The sequence below is a fragment of the Triticum aestivum genome, chromosome 2B (genome assembly GCF_018294505.1).
Source record: "Triticum aestivum cultivar Chinese Spring chromosome 2B, IWGSC CS RefSeq v2.1, whole genome shotgun sequence".
In the NCBI taxonomy this organism is placed as follows: Eukaryota; Viridiplantae; Streptophyta; class Magnoliopsida; order Poales; family Poaceae; genus Triticum; species Triticum aestivum.
Window position 1 is genome coordinate 447,194,667 of NC_057798.1, and position 21,600 is coordinate 447,216,266.

Genomic DNA, 21,600 nt, shown 5'->3' on the forward strand with positions numbered 1-21,600 from the left:
GAGCTCCCCACACAGCCCCTCCTCTCTGTTCAGCCCAACAGTGCTCCAGATTCAGCCCATGTGTATTTTTTTCCTGTGCTGCGAATTTAGCATTATTCCAGTGTTTAACTGTTTTACAGAAAACCCCTCCATGTTCATACATTTAATAACTCCACAACCGTGCATCAGATTAAAATGATTTATATATGTAAAATGCTTAGAATTTTGTGTAGATTAATAATTTGCTGCTTTCATCCATGTTTAAAATGTTTGAATTGCTGTTTGATTAAATTTCCTCAAATGCCATGTTAAAATGATTTATTTCAAAAGTAAATAACCGTAGCTCGGTTTTAAATAAACTTTATATGTAAATGGGGTGAAAAAATGCCTATGTCAATGTGGTGTTTTGTCAATATGCAACTCGTTGCATATTGAGCTCCACTTAACTTGTAGTATTGTTTGTTGCACTTTGCCATGCCATGCCTCATGAAACCGGACATGCATCTTACTTGGTTGTGCATCATGCCTTGTTCATGTGTTAGTGTTTACTATGTTGTGTGCTTCTCTCGATAGTTCCCGTTTCGTTGCGATCGTGAGGACTCGTTCGTCTACGCTTGGTTCGTCTTCGTGGCTTCATCTTCTTCATGGACTCGTTCTTCTTCCTAGCGGGATTTCAGGCAAGATGACAGCTACCCTGGATCTCACTACTATCATTGCTATGCTAGTTGCTTCGTTCTATCGCTTTGCTGTGCTACCTATCTTTTGCTCATCAAGCCTCCCAAATTGCCATGAACCTCTAACCTTTGACACCCTTCCTAGCAAGCCATTGATTGGCTATGTTACCGCTTTGCTCAACCCCTCTTATAGCGTTGTTAGTTGCAGGTGAAGTTGAAGATTGCTCCATGGTGGACAGGATTTTGTTGGGATATCACAATACCTCTTATATTATTATTAATGCATCTATATACTTGGTAAAGGGTGGAATGCTCGGCCTTATGCCTGGTGTTTTGTTCCACTCTTGCCGCCCTAGTTTCCGTCATACCGGTGTTATGTTCCCGGATTTTGCGTTCCTTACGCGGTCGGGTGATTTATGGGACCCCTTGATAGTTCGCTTTGAATAAAACTCCTCCAGCAAGGACCAACATTGGTTTTACCATTTGCCTCACCATCACCTATATTTCCCTTGGTAGTAATTAACCCAAGGGTCATCTTTATTACAGCCCCCCGGGCCAATGCTTGTCTAAGTGTTGGTCTGAACCAGAGCCACTTGCAGCGCCACCTCGGGGAAACTCGAGGTCTGGTTTTAGTTGTACGTAGTGTTCATCCGGTGTTGCCCTGAGAACGAGATATGTGCAGCTCCTATCGGGATTGTCGGTGCATCGGGCGGTCTTGCTGGTCTTGTTTTACCATTGTCGAAATGTTTTGTAAACCGGGATTCCGAGTCTGATCGGGTCTTCCTGGGAGGAGGTATATCCTTCGTTGATCGCGAGAGCTCGTCATGGGCTAAGTTGGGACACCCCTGCAGGGTATAATATTTCGAAAGTCGTGCCTGCGGTTATTGGCAGATGGGAATTTGTTAATGTCCGGTTGTAGATAACTTGACACCAGATCCGTATTAAAACGCATCAACCGTGTGTGTAGCCATGATGGTCTCTTTTTGGCGGAGTCGGGGAAGTGAACACGGTTTCTGGGTTATGTTTGACGTAAGAAGGAGTTCAGGATCACTTCTTGATCATTGCTAGCTTCACAACCGTTCCGCTTGCTCTCTTCTCGCTCTTATTTGCATATGATAGCCACCATATATGCTTAGTCACTGCTGTAACCTCACCACTTTACCCCTTCCTTTCCCTTTAAGCTTTGCTAGTCTTGATACCCATGGTAATGGGATTGCTGAGTCCTCGTGGCTCACAGATTACTACAACAACAGTTGCAGGTATAGGTTATGCGATGATCTTGACGCGAGAGCGATGTTTGCTTGTTTGGAGTTCTACTTCTGCTTCTTCTTCGATCAGGGATAGGTTCCAGGTCGGCAGCCTGGGCTAGCAGGGTGGATGTCGTTTGAGTTTCGGTTTGTGTTTCATCCGTAGTCGGATGTTGCTCTCATGTATTGTGATGTTGTATTCGTGTGGCATTGTATGCCTCTTGTATGTATCCCCATCTATTATGTAATGTTGATGTAATGATATCCACCTTGCAAAAGCGTTTCAATATGCTGTTCTATCCTTGGTGGGACCTTCGAGTCTCTTTTGGATAGGGTCGCATATTGGGCGTGACAATAAGCCTGTTGCTGAACCACGATGGTTTGAAGAAGATCCCTGGCTCGCCGAGTCTCGATTGCTGCTAAGGAATCACCCCCATCGAAATAGCCGCCAAACGTGACGCTGCTGCAATCATGTTGTCCAAAGGACTGGAAAAGTGACCCAGCGGCTTTGTGACATACTGTGGTGGGTTGTCCGTCCATCGAGGCGGGTCCATCGCCCGTGGCTGATCCGGCACCGCCCCCGGTGCCTCGGTCCGGTTTACTCCTGCCAGATTTCTAGGCCCAGCTCCTTGTGTGCTGAAGAGATTCAGACCCTCGTAAATTTGCGGCAGTCGAGACCGGTACTTCCTTCTCATAACTTCGTTTAATGCGTTCTGATCCAACGTAAGCCGGTAATTCTGCGCTTGGATTTCCTGTGATCGGGCATCTAAAGCGGACCGTTCTTCATCCATTCTGGCCTACTCGGCCGCCAAGTCCGCCTTGGCCTGAACTATCTGATCCTTTAACTTTGCAATATTTGCATTGTGCTGAACCTGCGTCTCCGGAGTTACCGCTGTGGTCAACAGTGCCGTCCAGTCGTCCAGTAAACCGGCAAGAACTTGAGCCGGCCGGCGCACCAGGCCTCCTACGGCGGCTACCAATCCGGAGACCATCGCTGCTGTAGATGAAGATTGCACGGTGGGCTGCGTACCGGCCATGAAGATCGCAACCCAGTTCGGTGGTTCAAGGGGATCCAGAATACTGTCACCATCAGAGTATCCCTCAAACCGGCCATCGTGCAGTTGGTATAGTGACTCGGTTTCACCAGTGGACGATTCCCCATCCGAGTAGACGGCCGTCTCACCATCGGATACCAGTTCAGATTCCGCTCTGTGGATGAATCCTACGAACACACGCTTCATGGCAGGCCGAACCTGGGCAGGACTTGCACGCTGAGCCGTCTCGACGAGGTCGGTGGAGATGTCCTGCTCAGGTCCCGATTCGCTGATCTTGCCGATGAAAACATGAATTCCTCCAAAGGGGACCCGGTACCCGTACTCGATTGAGCCGGCCTTGGGGCCCAGCCTGCATCGTCGATGTAGAGCTTGCCGCGATGACTCTTGGTCATCCAGCCGACCACGCACCCCTTGAGTCCTTCAAAGCTGCCCTTCAAGAACTCGAAACCACGGTGGGTGCCAACTGTCGTGGAATTAACACGTCAGATGTCCTAGCAGAAGGACTTAGTCGTGGAGCCATCACAATGAGGTTAGCCTGAAGGGGTTAAACCAGACAAGGGACACGAGAGTTATACTAGTTCGGCCCCTTCGATGAAGGTAAAAGCCTACATCTAGTTTGTGATGGGATTATTGGGGTTTCAATGACCAAGGAGCAAACACGCTAGCCTGGGTCTCGAGTTGTTGTCTGTTGTCCCTGAACCACCGCCGGGTCATCCCTTTATATACACAGGTTGACGCCCGGCCGGTTTACAGAGTTCCGAGGCCGACTCATACAAGTGTTCGGCTCGGTCTCTTCCTTTCCCTAACTTACAATACAAGTATACAACTATGGCGGTTTATCGCTATGGGCCCTAATCCGCCTCTGGGCTTGGGCCTCTAAACTTCATCAGTAAAGCGCCATCTTCTTATCTTCATGGACTTCGGTATGGTTGAGTGTGAACCGACCCCTCCTGGGCGGTTTATACTCATTAGTTATATCCTCAACACGGCTCGTTAGGCCCTAAAGGAAATTGGCCCAACAACGTCATGTGGGCCGTCGAATATAACACCAGCCCATTTCACTTTCGGCCCATGTATGGCCCATGATGTCTTTCGGCCCATATGAGGCCTTCGTATCTTTAGGCCCTTTACAGGCCCACGGTGACTCTAGCCCATAATGAACAGTAATTTTCTTTGTACCCGTTAACAGCCCGTGATTCACGTGGGCCGTTTCTAGCCCGTGTTAGCTTTCGGCCTATTGACGGCCCATATGTTCTTGGGCTCCTTTTCACCCTTGATTACTTTCGGCCCGTTACTGGCCTGTTCCCCTAATGGTCCAAATTCGGCCCATGGCAAGAGTCGGCCCGTTTCTGGCCTGTTAACCCGTTGCACCGTTTCCAACCCTTCCTATATTCTGGCCCGTTAATGACATGTTATGCCTGTGACAGAATTAAGCCTTTGCTGTCCTCCGGCCTGTTAACGGCCCGTTACCGTGCTGGGCCGATACCAATTACGCCTGTTTACGACCCATGTAGACCCATTTATCCGACGGCCCGAGGCCCACCGATTCTACGGCCCTGTTGGAGGCCCATTTATCGATGTTCCGTAGGAGACCCATGGATCCTATGGCCCGTAGGAGACCCATGGATCCTACAGGCCATATATGGCCCATGGTTGTTGCAGCAACTAGCAAACAAGGGAAAAAGAAGACTAGGAAATAAATAAGCCGAAACTAACGCTAGGCTATTAAGGCGATTGCATAGATTACATCCACTTGGCATCAAAGATCGCCACCAGTGCAAATATAGGGAACACCCTACACTATACAAAAATGGCTTGCTGGTTTCTTCAGCCGGTGGTTGCACATTAATAATAAATTTTGTATCGCACCAAAACAAATTACAACTATATAACAAAAGGAAGGTTGGCACAAAACTTAACAGTCTAGAAGATAAATGCACCACCAGAAGCTCAGTTCATTTGATCCGACTGTTACGTTTTCATGATGTATTGTCCGATGGAGCACCATAACCCTCGCCTTCATTTCCCCTAGGATCCTGAACAACATAGCAAATGTCTGATAGTCTGGTTTCAAAACCATGTATATCTTGACGACATTGAACAATGTCTCTCCTTGTTTCACAAAGGGTCTCTGTTAGGGAATGGACTTGTGTCTGGAGCGCAGATACAACATTGCTTTGAGCTTTCATATCTTGATCATGAGGCAGTTTGGACAAGATTGCCTTAACAACCAACCCAGTATTACGGAGGAACGTGCTTTTGGCACTGTTAGTGTACAGGTACTGACCCACTGCAGCAAGAGCTGACATTGCGGTTATAGTTGCCTCGCCACCTTCAGAAGGTGGGGGTTCCACCATTTTTTCCATCGCTCGCTGAAAAGTTGAGTTTTTACATTAGTAGTACCAGAACATAAGATATTAAGGAGGCAGCAAAACCAAACAAAATAGCTTTGGTCTATATACATAACTTATTCTGGTGAACCCATGTAAAATATTAGTTGTATTTCATTGCAAAGTACACAATAAAACCAGGTTCCAAACATATGACCATGTACCATCGCCAATGTATTGTCTATTCCTTCACATTGTATTGAGGGCTAAGGATAAAGAGACGAAGTTTATAATACGGTAAGCATAGTATGACATCATTCATATCACAAAACAACTGAGAACAGACAAACAGGCAATTGTAACATTGTGTGGGCAAGTCCAACACGGAACTAGATTATGGTTCAAGATCAAAGGAACATTACTCCTCTCTTTTAAACCTTGTAAGGTGCAATGATACGCTAAGACAATTGTGTATAAAATTGAAAAGAGTAATAGACATTGGCTGCAAACCATGCAGTTCAAGGCACAAGTCAGAGTAAGTAGTAGTTAAAAGGCATGAGGATTAAGGACTTACAACAACGGCTTTGACTGGTGTAGTCATGCCCTTCTTCTTGCTGGTGTGACCGTCCTTGAAGATTTCCACAGCATTTGGTTCAGGTACTTTTTGGTCCTTGTGGCCTTTCCTCTGCATTTCAAACAAGTCAATATAGATCTGATAATATGGTACAGCGAAAAGAGTGAAACAACAACTAATTACAAGAGCCTCGCGGTGTGCAATATAGCTACGAGATCCTATCGTCTGTTGGAATTTCACTTTCGTACGGTTGGCCTTATTCTTTGAACAGTTCACCTACAAGAAGATAGATTTGTGTGGCACATGCGTAAATAGGACTGCAACATGTGATCTGATCACATATATATAATGTACTAATAATTTGGATCAGACCAGTGTTTAACAAGGCCCCTCCACTCTTCATCCGATATATTTTCCACTGGAGATGTTTGGGAAAGTTCACTGTTAGCCTTGCCTTCAAAGTGAGTTTTCCTCAAGTTATACCGATACTGTCGCAAAACAGACTTGAAAACATGGGTGCAAGCTTGTCTGGTTGCATCATCTTGGCTATCCAACTTGAACCTCATATGTTGCAAATTATGGGAGTCTGATTATCAGCAACCTAGAAAGTATGGGACAGAGCAAGACGATATTACTAGTTTCCATACATAACCATACTTATAGATAAATGGCCGAGGAAGGTGTTGAACTGGGTTTCGTCTTTGTCATTCCTGTACTAAATCCATGTTGGGAGGATACATACATGACACCTAACGGCAACCGCTGCCTCTGATACTAACTTGGCTGACTTTGTAGCATCACGTGGCCTTTTTAAACCTGCCTCAAAACGGATCTCCATTCTTCCTCCTCTAGATTTAGTTAACCTATCGAGCATTATCCCTGATGTTTGTTTCCTCTTGCGCCTAGGTGCTAGTCCAACAATGAACACAGGAAGTGTTAGTGTACATCAAACTATGAGACTACATATAAAGAAGCATGCAACTGTAACTTGACTCCGGCAACTACCTTCTTGCTGTTGAAGCTCACAAGGTTCATCTAATATTGCCAACTCGTCTTGTGTCAAGAGTGCTTGGGAAGTAGTGTTAGGTGGCAAGGGAGCTTGGGAATGTGCTGCTAGCTCAGTTGACGCACGAGTAACTCGTGCAGCCGGTAGTACTGTAGTAGGTGTTGCAAGAACTAGGGTTGTCTCTGCTTGTTTGGTGGCAGCTATTTGTTTCTATTTGGCTTTTTTTGCAGCTTGTGTAGCATGGGATGCCGTGTTTGTAGACTTTTCCGCTGGCCTTTGATCTTCTATTACACCATCAGTACCAGCATAATCTGCACAATTCATCCGCTTCTCATTCCCTACCATTCTGTGTTTCTTCCTCTTTCTGTGTGCCATCTTAAGTCAAGCCGACAAGAAAAACGAATAACAATTTAGTTCTTCAGAACAAGTTGATGTGTGATGCAGACGAACTGAACTTTGATGTTAGACAACCACATGATAGGAGGATGTAATATGCATGAAAAACAGGACATAAGAGATAACCAGAACTATGATGTGTAAACTAAGAAGAAGACATTTCACAAAATTAGAAGCAATGCAATGGAAGGTAGACACCATATGAAAGATGCTACAAATATTGCTCTGCCAAGTTAATCGTGTCTCATCATAAATGGTGTTTAAACAAATGTGAAGCAGTACAAGAAATAAATCATATGCAAGATGCAAACAACATCACACTACCATGTTAGAGGTCTCTCGTCATTAGTGCCATTGCATATTCACAGCATTGCATATTCACAACTTATGATGTGTAAACTAAGGAGAAGGCATTTCAACAAATTAGAAGCAATGAAAGCTAGACACCATATGAAAGATGCAACAAATATCACTCTACCAAGTTAAAACTGTCTCGTCATAAGTGCCATTTCAACAAATTAGTAGTACAAGCTAGAAAAGAATGCGAGATGTAACCTATATCACACTCCGAAGTCAAACGTGTCTTATGATAAGTGATTGTTGCAGGTTACACAACAGTAGTAATTTTATGTAAGAACATGGTGTGATAGACAGATATTGTATGTTCTAGAAACAGGAACATGTGTCTTATTAAGTATAATGTGTAAAGTAAGCAGATGGAATTCAACAAAATTAGAAGCAATACAAGCTAGACATCACACATAACATGCAACCACATATAACAGTGCCAAGTTAGAGGGAGCATCGGTGATGGTGCACTAGGGGAGACGTGCTCATCATAAACACAACTTTGTTGAGTGTCTATGCATGTGTTGTCTTGGAAATCATCTTGGGGGTGTGGAGGAGTAGAAACTGTAGAGGCCCTCCATTCGGAAGGAGCACCTTTATCCGGTGCCTTGCTAACTTTCTTCCGCTTTATTGATTTTGAATTATCAAGTAAAACCGACAAGAAAAAGCAATACAATTCTCTCTTCAGAACTCATTCATGCATGATACTGACAATCACTACTTTGATGTAAGGCAAACACATGATACCAGGATGGAATATGTACGAAGAACAGGACGACATGGCATGTTCACAACTGTTTGTGTAAACTAAGTAGAAACCGTTCCAACAAATAAGAAGCAATGCAAGCTAGACACCACATGAAAGATGCAACCAATATGACTCTGCCAAGTTAAAAGCGTCCCATCATAAATGGAATTTCAACAAATTAGAAGAAGCAGCGCATGCTATAAATCATATGAAAGATGCAACTAATATCGCACTGCATATACTAAAGGTGTCTCGTCATATTGATTGATGCGGGATGAAAAAAATCAATAGTTTTATGTAAGGACATGCTTGATAGACAGATGTACTATGTACTAAATGCAAGAAGGCATGCCACATTAACATGTATAATGTATAAGCTAAGCAGACTAGAACATACAGTTTAACCAGATTGGAAGAATTATAATCTAGACACCATATGCAACATGCAACCACATATCACGCTGCCAAGTTAGAGCAATCACCTGTGATGCTAGTGTAGGGGAAATGCTGTAATCAACTACAGAGATACGTTCACTATCTTCATCTAGCATTGTCGTTTCTTGAGAATCATGTCGGGAGGCTGACGCTACATTCTTTAAATGAGGAGTAGTCCACTGGTCTGCCTGCCTCATCATAAGTGATTGATGAGGGATACACAAGAACATTAGTTTGTTGTAAGAACATGGTTAATACACAGATGTACTAGTATGTACCAAAAATAGAAAGGCATGTCATATTCAAAGGTATAATGTGTAAGCTAAGCAGATGCAATTTAACCAAATTGGAAGCAATACAAGCTAGACATCCGACTGGAGTGGTGAGCATGATCATCTAGGACCTGAGAGCCTGGTGGGAGGTGGGCTGCTTCGCCACCATTGCAGCTTTTTAGTTGGCTTCCAGGTGATGCCTATCTTTGCTGGGCTTGTCACTGGCTCGGCCAGTGCCCTGACTAGCTATTTGTCTTCTGGTGCTCACGAGATGGTGGTTCATGTAAAAAAATATCTTTCCTTATCTTAATAAGACCGACTTCGGCCTTTCGAATACAAGCTAGACACCATATGGAACATGCAACCACATATGACACCGCGAAGTTAAAGCAAGCACCTGGGATGGTGGTTCATTGTGAGCGAGGTCATCAACTCCAGAGCTACGTTTACCGTTTCCATCTGCTGACATTGCACCCTTTATAGCACTATAACGTGTCGTGCCTAACCGCGAAGAAAGCTGGCTCAACTTCTCTCTTATCTTTTTTGCTTCTCTCGAGGAAGACTCTGAAATACCGTTGCATAAAAACACAATAGTGAGAGTATGGGTGAAGTGTGTGCAGAACTAGTGCACTGTAAAAGTAGCAGATAGAAGGTGGCTGAAAAATAAATGACAGGAGACATATGATAGCTCTACAACATTGCATGGCAAACAAAATTAGATTCTACTCTGTATGATTTTGTAATATATGAGCACAGGAAATGCAGGTACTCCTCCAGCACACCACCACATGTGGTCATATCTAAGATAATAGTCGAATGAAAACAAATAGGTCAGTCGATTTTTTTAATGAACCGTCCGATCTATAAGGAACGGGCAGATGGCCTTCGTCTACCTCCCGCCAGTCACTGTTGACGATCTTTCTCAAACCGCCAGCGACCACCGGCCCAGACCCCTGCCTCCGCTGCCCCGCCCTCCCCTCGACCTCTACCACCGTCGTGCTTGGCAGCGCCCCCAGGCCATCCCTTTAATCCCGGCCGACGTCCAGATCGGGCACCAGTAACTCTAGGCCGCACACGCCCCTAAGATAAACACCAAGGCGCTGCTTCCCCGGTGTAATAGGCGTACTAGCGCCTGTTACACCAGGGGATGCTTCCGTTAATTGGGAATCAACTGGCCAGAAATTGAAATTCAGGGGGCAACAGACCTCTAGCTAAGGTGAAATAGTATATGAGGAGAAACCTTGTGCATCGCGAGTTACTAGGAACATCTAGTATGAAGAAGAAGCGGTCAACTAATGTCTTCTGTGGGATGAATATCGTGCAAGCAGACACGTAAGATTTGCACGAATAAGGGAAGAGGAGTACGCGTATCGGTTTCCAGTGTGGTGTCGATATGTCGCGGCGATCTTCTTGTATTTCCCGGGGGAACCAATGTTTTGGAGAGCCATGGATCCTTGGACAAACCCATGGCCAAATTGTTGACTGTGTTGCCGTGGCCGTATATCGGCGGAGGGGAAGCAGATCCAAGGCGGCGACGGACGATGTAGCAGGAACAGCTCCGGTGTGGTGGACGATGGCAAAGTAGGAGCGGCAGCGGTGAGGCGCAGGATGGCGTGGTTGAACTGGATCGGGTACGGACGACTCGGCCTCGGGTTCAACCACTAGCGGTGGAGGGCGTTGCGGTTGAGGTTGCGATGGACGACGACGTCGGGGTATCGGCTCCGGTGTGATGGAGGAGGGCAGCGGTTGATGGGTGGGATGGGGTGGCGGATGGAGGACGCCGAGGTTTCGCGGCTGGTGGAGAGGTAGTTTTGGCACCCACGGAGTACGAATGGGGAATCAGACGGGTGGGGGGAACCATGTTTCGGTCTGGGACGCGCTTGTTTTTGGCTTTTTTGAGCAGAAGATAGGACGCGCTTGTTTGAAATTTGGGGAAAGTACAAACTTTACCCCCCTCTTAAATTTCGGACCTACTGCGGGTCGGGGGTAGGATGGTAATCCCAGGTGTCCCAAATAATGGGCGGGAGCGATTTCAGGCGCGCTTGTGTGCTTAGGCGGCCATTGTGTATGAAAGTTTTTCGGAGACGGTTGCCTAGCGTCTACATGAAGCTACAAACCTACCCCGGTTTAGACCTTTGGACGTCGGGCCGGTAGGTTTCATGGGTCGGAGTTATTAGAAAAGTAATTTCCTTGTACTACCAAACATTGGTCTCGCGGGGTTTCGGGCGAGTAGAGGCTCTTTTGGCGCTTGGTTCGAAATTTTGAAACACAAGTATTCACGTTTAGAGAACTCTTGAACTATGAGGATTGACCTAAATAGACAACATTATATTTGACCTTGTATGTTTGAAAACCTCATTAAATTATCCACTTCTTTTTGAAATTTTGACACTTGAAAATCCTATAACTACGATTATTTTGGAATGGAGGAGCTAAATTTGAATCTATTTTGTACACGACTACATATGCTATTATGTACGCAATCAGAGCAAAGATTGATGCCCCCATAATTTAGGTATGATTTACAAATGCCATGATTTCAAATTCAAATAATTGAATGGACTTCATGTTGAATTCGATTTTTTAAACCACCTTAACTTGAATTCAAATGTATGCTAGTTCATAGGTAGTTATTTATAATGTTCATTGTGTAACCTTCATATGTATAATGTGCTTTACACACACAACATGAACTATACTCACGTTTATATTCGATTGCTAAAGCGATGCATTGTCTGGAGTTCAAAATACTAACTATGTGGATCAATTGTGTCGAATAATAACATAGACATGCTCAAATTCGATAGAATCTAAATGTGTGATGGATCAATGACCGCTCCTTACGTGAATTGCAAATATCATGATCCCATCCTAATATTTGGATATAATTTATATCTTTAATCAATGTGTACAACAGTCTTTTACGTGTGGTTTCACGCTCCATCGGTGGTCTCTCACACATGCTCACACACTCTCTCCCGAGGTGTCTTTCTCGCACACATGCTCTAGATATAACCCTCCCCCCTCTCGTAACCATTTACAACTGTTTTCACTAACCTTTATCACAAGCACTCTTCCTCTTGCAAGCATACACACGCACAATCCCCATCAACCCTTTCTATATACATGGACCTGCCTACATGTCTCACGTCCGAACATTATCTTTAGGCCTGTCTCTCACGCATTGTCTCACACCTCTCTTCCTAATCGACGAGTATGATTCTAGCAGAGCATTCTGTACGATCCCACTTAAAGTTAGGTTAGATGAATAGTAATATCAGAGATAAAGGGGTTACCTTAGTCCGAGAACCTAGGGTTATAAATCCTAGCCGGCTTTGTCAGTGGACACAGAGTCCTTCACAATTCTGCTATCTTTGTCTTGTGCGACTAGTCATACATGGGTCTTCTTAAATGCGTCACAGGCCGACCAATGTGGCGCAGGACGGAACCGAACAAAGGGCATCACCTCGACCCACTGGACCTCACGCGGTGACACACCCTCTACCCCCACGTCTCATTATCTTCTCACACCCACACATACCAACACAAACACCACACACACAAAAAAATTCTCCCGGTTCCTCTATTCCCTCCCCCCTTGCATATACACACTCAAGGGAAGGGAATCTCTCGTCGTGATGTCATATTCGTCTCTCTCTCTCTCTAGACCACTCTCATTTCTCGTGCTATCTCTCCCACGCCCCCCGCCGGCCCCTCTATACATGCCTCTCTTGAATATGTAATACACACACATACCTCTCTAGGCCCGCCAAATGCATCAACTACACATTCACGCATGTTACATCACGTATCCCATTGATCTAAAAAGCCCTCTCTTCACGTTTGTTTCACATACAACATTCCTTTTGAATAAAGTGTGGCCAAAAAATTATTTTAGTGTTTCTACATATATACAACATTACAAAGTTATATGGAGGAGTACGAACGCTAATTTGCATTGCATGGTGCCCACAATGATAATTATTCCGCACTGTGAATTTGTATATTTTTATACTATATACAAAGTTAGTCATAATAAAGAGAAATGAAGAGCATCTCTCTCTCTCCATCGCATACCCCCCTGTACGCCCCTTTCACGTATGCACACAAAACTATCTCCAGGTCCTCTAAAAGTAAGCACCCAGAAAATTCACGCATGTTTCATCTTTCTCTCGCGATATATGCAATGATGATCGTTGTATTTGAAGCGAAAGCACGATACGTACATTGGACTTCAGAATCCACTCATTATGGTCACCATTTATGTTTAGTGGTTATTATACAGTCACAGGCTCACCGTACAACTCTGTATTTGCTCAAGAGATGACTAGTTGACCAGTTAAATGCTCCATGTGGCACCTCTAGTGTTGCATCACATTATCTCACTACCATCGTGCCCACCTGTCATCTTGTATCTACTCTACATCTACACTCTTATGAAATATACATAAAATACACTCTTATAAAAAACAGAGTTGGTGATGATGGTGTGCCTGCCATCCTGCAATATAGGCCGTCCGATTTATATCTGATAGATAGGAAAGAAACTATGGCAATTTTGCAAAAAGGTACCCACACACCTCTCCACATTTGCAAATAAGGCCTTCCCTCGTTCATCCTTTTCTCTCACAAGATAAACTAGTCATACAAATGCATCTTGATGTTACGTGCAACGCATAGGCATCTTGCTAGTAAGAATGAAAACAAACGACAAAAAATATATTTGGACGGTGGTTCGAAGTCATGACCGCGGGCACATCAGACAAGGTGGCCTTGTATTGGTATGTTGAGCCGTCTATTTTAACACACAGGAGCTGGTGTGGTGATTATACACACACGCACGCATGCACACGAACTGCATGCACGCAACACTCACACAAACACATGCACCCACGCACGCATGTAACACTCACACGTACACACGTAGCCACGCACGCACGCAACACTCACACGCACACACGCACGCATGCATGAACACACTAGTACAACACACGACCAACACACACTCTCATGCTCAACTGGTCAACCTACACGTGCATGCACACACATCAGGCCCTGACAGACACATACACAACCAGGTGATTCCTGCGCATGGGTTGGAGTCTTGTCCGCCTGCGTAAATTTGTGTTTATCTAACCTTTTCCCTATACAAACTGACAGGTGGGACCCACAAGGAACATGGTCAATTTAACTAGTCAACATGGCGCCACACAGACTATTTGGCCGGTCAACACAGTGCAATCCGATGCTGAACAGTGAGCAAGTGACCGTATAATCACTGCAAAACGTATATAGTGACCGTAATCAGCTTATTTTAAAGTTCGGTGACTGTATTACGCTTTTCTCTCTGTAGGCCCTCCAAAAATACATCTCTACATGTTCTCACATGTTACATCTAACAACTATGCAGTACATCACTACTACTACACTCTAACACAATAAATCATATGTGTTTTTAGTTTTACTAGATATCATATTGTTACTTAATTATTTAGTTTGCATACGTTAAAATTGCCTTTGAAATGTATGGCCAGTATCATCTACCGCGCGGGAAAAATCCCGCCCTTTCCTGTTTAATCGGGTTTGTATCAATGGTCGTGCAAGACAACAAAACTATAGTACTATACAGTTCAAGTGACAGTTCACTGGGCTGTCGTGTCATGTACTTCTCCGTCATAAGAGTGGAGCACTCGCTTTCATAAATCTTTTAGTCCCTTTCGCCGACATGTGGGACATCAAGCTACCGGGTCCACGTGCCATACTGGAATACAGTGCAGAGTAGCCGGGGTGAAGCACCCCAGTCATGGTGCCGGCATAGTAATGATCAATGAGGCGTCAAATCACAAAGCTGCACCTTTCCCGCAGTTAAGTTGGAGGGACGAAGTAATAATGCTAAAAAATAAGTTGGAGGGATGAAGCAACCATCATTTCACTCGTTGCTGAATCCGGTTCTCCCTCATCTTCTTCAACTTAACCATGTGTTGCTTCTGCCGTTGTTCTGCCTCATGTGGGACGCGGATCGGCTTGGTAAAGCACTGACACGTGGGACCGCATGTTAGCAAACCGCCAGGACAACATCCTCTAAAAATAAGAAACCTCCCCCGCCATCCGCGCGGCAAAATCACCTCCTTTTTACTAATCTTGATTCTATAAATTTTTAGATCAATATAATTGAGATTTATATAGATAGCACACAGGAGCAAAACCAAGTGGTACGGTTAAGGGCATCCACAATGTGTAGCCAAATGTGAAAATAGCTTTTGGCATCGTGGGAACCATTGTGGACGGTGTTGCCAAAGCCAAAAAGATGGAACCGAAGCTCCCTGATTGATTGATTGAAGGAATAGAAAAATGCAACGTCTCTCCTCTTTCTCCCATGCTTGGACGCATGTAGTACAATATAGAGCACATAGTCTACTCCCCTGTCCCTTCTATCACAAATCACAAAGCAGTGAGACATCAAATCACAAAAGCACGAACGAAGCAACCATCAATTCACTCTTTACTGACTCCGCTTCTCCATCGCCTTCTTCGAGAAACCATCTCACGGCACTAAGTTGGACGGACGACGCTATTGTGTACTCCTAGTAGTACTAGTCCTTTGGTTCAACAGACTTCCTGGATGCAAATAAGGCGGTTGTCTCTGCTTGCAGGCGGCACTTGCGAACGACTTACCATGGTCTCCCTCAATGGTGTTCTCCGTCGAACACACTTCGCCAGACCACAAAAAAAAGATTTCGCAGACGTCACCGCAATGGGGAAGGAAGTCAAATATAGTTACTACCTCCATTTTTTGTACACAAGGCCAGTATAACAAAATTACAATTTGCAAAAGTCCACTAACACTAATCGAGGCAAAATTGATGGGGTTTGCCTCGTACTAGCAACCAAGGACAATAATATCCCCTGCATGCATGCGGAAGTGAGAAGGTTGGTTTGCATGGCGCTGCATTAATCAAGCGATGAGGAGTGAGATGGTTAGCTCTTTGGTCTTTGGAGAAAAAAATACACTTTAATTGACATGTGAAACAAGGATTTGTATCGATTAAATCCCGCGAAGGAAAACCCTGCCTTTCTTTTTTAACACTAGTACTCCTAGTACGTACGTACTTATCCTCTTTGGGTCTAGGCCTTGCATTGCCAAACTTCGCCACACATTTTTGCCAAGCTTGCCTAAAGTTTTCAAAATGAGAAGGAGGTACACTTGCGCACGGCTGTCGCGGTCGCACCGCACCCTCACACGGTCGCTCCTGCACGCCGCGGTCGCACCGCACCCTCACACAGTCGCTCTTGCACGCTGCAAACCCAACCAAGGGAACGCACCCTCAGTGACACGTGATTTCACATGTGAACAAACCAAACTCAGCCATCCTACCTCTGACACATAATTTTCGTTCATAGAGTATGTTTATCCAATCGCATGTTGGGGAGTATCCATATGACCCGTGCGGTGGTCTGTTGGGGAAGAAGAAGAGGTGAGGAAGAAGGAAATAAGGGTTAGGAGACGTAGGATATTCATCCAACCGCCTGAAATGGTAGACTGACTCAAGTGAGGCGACTTGCATAACAAATATATGTTTTTACGTAGCAAAAGATCCATAAAAACAACAACATAAATAAAAACTATCACTGCTCGTGGAACGAGACGGCCTCGTCGTCTTTGGCTGCCGGTGCGAACCAGCCGTAGCTGCCGACGTGTGTCTCTGCACCGTGGTTGTCCTCGGCCTCCAGCTACTCGTTCACGCGGAGCGTGCGGTCGCTCTGCATGGACGAGAGCACAGCCCGGTTCAAGTCGAGGACGTCCGGTTCTGCCTGCAGGAGAGCCTCGATGGTAGTGGCATCCGTGTGCTCTGCGTCGAGTCGAGCCTCCGACGCCCGGTTCAAGTCCAGGATGTCCGGTTCCGCCTGCAGGAGGGCCTCGATGGCAGCGGCATCCGTGCGCTCTGCCTCAAGTTGAGCCTCCGTGCCCGGTTCACATCCACGACATCCAGTTCCACCGGCAGGAGAGCCTCGATGGCAGCGGCATGCTCGTGCTCCGCGTCGAGTTGAGCCTCTGCCTCCTGATTCTCCTTTAGTATCGCCATGTTAAACCGCTGGTCCACCTGCACCATGGGGGACTCGAACGCCGGCACGATGTCGACGTCCATCGTCTCATACCCATCAGGGGCCTTTTGCGCCGCAACCTCCGCCATGAACATTGGATCGGCTTCCTCCTCCTAGTAGCTTGGCTCCAGAGAACTCGGGGATTAGCCCGCCTCAAAGCGAGCTTGGGAAAGGAGATCTGTGGTGCCAACCGCCGCCGTGATTTCTGCATGGCGCTCCGGTGTTAGCATCTTGTAGTAAGTGATCTTGCAGCGCACCATGGCTTTCCGGCGAACTAGGGGACGCTTGATGCGGGCTAGGGGATCGAAAGGTGGGGGGATGGGCTGGAGATTAGGTGTGGTTTTAGGGCAGTGGCTGGTGTAGGCCGAGCAGCGAAGGTTCTGGTGTGAATAGTGGTTCCGGTGACGACCGATCAATCGATTTTGACTGTACATCTCTCTTGTCGCGTTCGCGTTGCAGCCCAGCACGCTGGACCCTCCACGTCGATCACCGAATGGAACACACTTCGTCTTGCATTTTCGCTCGCTTGTGGGACCGCAGTTGAGAGCAAACCGACGTCCCTCCCCCTCCCCCGCTCGCGTCATTTATTATACTACCACTCCCTCCGTTTTATGCGGAGTAAATAAAAACATAGGGAGTATACTACAGATGAGGATCCCCTGACATGGCCGAACCCATTGAGTAACTGCCATGCGGGGCCTAGCAAGCATGGGGTCCGCCAGTAAGTGACCGAAAGGGAGGGTAAGGCAGGGATACCTACGTCAGATGATCCACTTCCACTACTACTCCCTCCTTCCATTTACTATACAGGGCCTAATGCGTTTTTCGAGGCTAACTTTGACCAAATGTTAGAGTAATAATATATGACATGCAACTTACACAAAGCATACGGTCAAATTCGTATGTGAAAGGAGTTTCCAATGATATAATTTTCACATTATACATCTCATGTACTATTAATCTTGTCAATAGTCAAATGCGGTTTTAAAAACGCATTAGAGCATGGTTAATAATATAGCCAGTCGATGGCTATGAGGTACTTCCATGTCATCTATAGCCATCATCTATTATATGCACTCATACGGTAGTGTGGGCTATAAGGTTGGCTATTTCCCGCAAAAATATATATAAGCTTGGCTATTATATTAGTACTTTTTTCCATCTCCTCTCTATCTATTTCTTCATATTTATTGTATTTAACTAGGAATGCGTATATAGCTAAGGCTCTTGCATGAGAGCTCACTCCCCTTACTTTTTCACATCTCTCTCCTCCACATAGGCCCTATATAAATGGAAGGAGAGAGTACTACTATGAGCACTGCATACTCTAGTACATATGTTGTCAGTACTCCATGTGTACTATTGGACGGGGAGCTTAAAAACGTTACTATTGGACTGGCTATACATGGCAAAATCCTAGTAGGAAGAGCATGCGCGAGAACAAGCACATTCACGTGGTTGAAAACAAATTGGAAACCATCTCGAGTACAAATCTACGATCTAACAATATTGATTAGGCGTTGTTGAATATTGATTCTTTTTTGATCAAAGTAGAGATACTTTGACTACACATAAAACTTATATGTAAACTAGAAAGGATAGGAGGGAGTATATTGTACGTTCAAAAACGAAACGAACATTAAATACCCTTTATATATGATTTGCGGATGCTATGATCACCGGTTCAAAATTTTGAATCTGCCTTAGGTATCACGTGCCCCCACTCGTTCTCTCTCGATTTCATCTCGGGGTCCGAAGATCGATTGAAAGAGGACTAGGGTGGGTACATGCGAATGATACTCGGTGGAATGTTCAAATGAGGCATGCGGGAGGATGGACTTGGCTAGAGGGCGACATGATCGATGGAGAAGAGGGTTGGGGAGGAATGAGAAATAAGCAAACGCCACATGGTTATACTTGAATGACTCAAATAAACAATAAGTTGTCTCGCTTGGCCTACATAGTGAAAGGCCTAATGCGCAACGCGGAGCACTGATGCTTGAATATGGCCGGGAAAATAGGGAAACCGACATGTGGGGCACACCCATCGGGACGACGTAGCACAGACTAGTCCAATGGAGGAGCTGGCCCACGAACTCCTCGCCACCGACAACCGTTCATGTGGGCCGTTGGGGCCAACAACGTGGTGCAGCTCTAGCACCGCCTCTGGACACGGCGACCGCGATGAGCGACACACTCATATCATCGCTAGACACGGTCGGTTTTAGTGTGTCGAGGGTGGCGTTAGTGCTGTGGGACGACCAACAGTATGTTTGGTTTGTGCCCAAGGTTGCCCCATCAAAGCATTGGGTAGCCAAAATTTTGGTTGAGGTATTGGTTGCCATGATTTGGCCGACATTGACAAGAAAAATGAATTAGAGTTGGCTAGAGTTCAGTGGCATGCCAAAAAATGGCAACCATCCAAACAAAGACCAATCTTTGGGTCATGACCAAAACTTTGGTAAGGTGCACTTTGGCCACAATCCAAACACACCCCAACACCCGTCTCGTCGAGGATGCACGGGGCGCCGCAACGCGTCTGCGGAGTGGTGTAGCGCGGCCAACTACATCCTCAGGACCTGAGACCATGCCGGGTCGTCTAGCTTTTTCAATGACATGCGGGGATCACATGTGAGCAAAGGGCATCTCCAACATTGCCACGACCGTAGCTGACTACCCTGGCACACCAAAACGCTCGACCCTTGCACCGTCGCGCGGTGCATTCCTGATATGCCTCCATCGTATCTATAATTTTTGATTGTTCCATGCCAATATAATTCAACTTTTATATACTTTTGGCAACTTATTATACTACTTTTTGGGACTAACATATTGATCCAGTGCCCAGTGCCAGTTCCTGTCTGTTGCATGTTTTTTTGTTTCGCAGAAACCCAATATCAAACGGAGTCCAAACAGGATAAAAACGGAAGGAGAATTATTTTGGAATATTTGTGATTTTTGGGAAGTAAAATCAATGCGAGACGGTGCCCGAGGGGGGTAGGAGATAGGGGGGCGCGCCCTAGGGAGGCAGGCGCGCCCTGGACTCTCCTCGACCCCCCGTAAGGTGGTTGACGCTCTTCTTTTGCCGCAAGAAAGCTAATTTTATGAGAAAGATCTGGGCAAAAGATTCACCCCAATCGGAGTTACGGATCTATGGATATAAAAGAAACTGTGAAGGGACAGAATCTGGGAACACAGAAACAGAGAGATAGATCCAATCTCGGAGGGGCTCTCACCCCTCCCAAGCAATGGGAGCCAAGGACCAGAGGGGAAACCCTTCTCCCATCTAGGGAGAAGGTCAAGGAAGAACAAGAAGAAGGGGGGCTCTCTCCCCCTTTCTTCTGGTTGCGCCGGAACGCCGCCGGGGGCCATCATCATCACCGCGATCTTCACCAACACCTCCGCCATCTTCACCAACATCTCCATCACCTTCCCCCATCTATATTCAACGGTCCACTCTCCCGCAACCCTCTGTACCCTCTACTTGAACATGGTGCTTTATGCTTCATATTATTTTCCAATGATGTGTTGCCATCCTATGATGTCTGAGTAGATTTCCGTTGTCCTATCGGTGATTGATGAATTGCTATGATTGTTTTGAGTTGCATGTTTTCTTATTGGTGCTGTCATATGGTGCCCTCCGTGTCACGCAAGCGTGAGGGATTCCCACTGTAGGGTGTTGCAATGCGGTCATGATTCACTTATAGTGGGCTGCGTGAGTGATTGAAACACAAACCCGAGTAAGGGGATTGTTGCGTATGGGATAAAGGGGACTTGATACTTTAATGCTATGGTTGGGTTTTACCTTAATGAATCTTTAGTAGTTGCGGATGCTTGCTAGAGTTCCAATCATAAGTGCATATGATCCAAGTAGAGAAGGTATGTTAGCTTATGCCTCTCCCTCAAATAGAATTGCAATAGTGATTACCGGTCTAGTAACGTAGTCAATTACTTAGGGACAACTCCACAACTCCTACCACCACTTGTCCACACTCGCTATATTTACTTTATTGCATCTTTATCTAAACAGCCCCTAGTTTATATTTACGTGTTCTTTATTATCTTGCAAACCTATCCAACAACACCTACAATGTACTTCCTGTTTCATACTTGTTCTAGGTAAAGCGAACGTCCAGCGTGCGTAGAGTCGTATCAGTGGCCGATAGGACTTGAGAGAGTATTTGTTCTACCTTTAGCTCCTCGTTGGGTTTGACACTCTTACTTATCGAAAGAGGCTACAACTATCCCGTATACTTGCGGGTTATCAAGACCTTTTTCTGGCGCCGTTGCCGGTGAGTCATAGCATGGGGTGAATATTCTCGTGTGTGCTTGTTTGCTTTATCACTAAGTAATTTTTATTTGCTGTTCTAAGTTGTTCTCTATCTTTAGTTATGGATACGGAACACGAAATACCAAAAATTTAGGTGTACTTG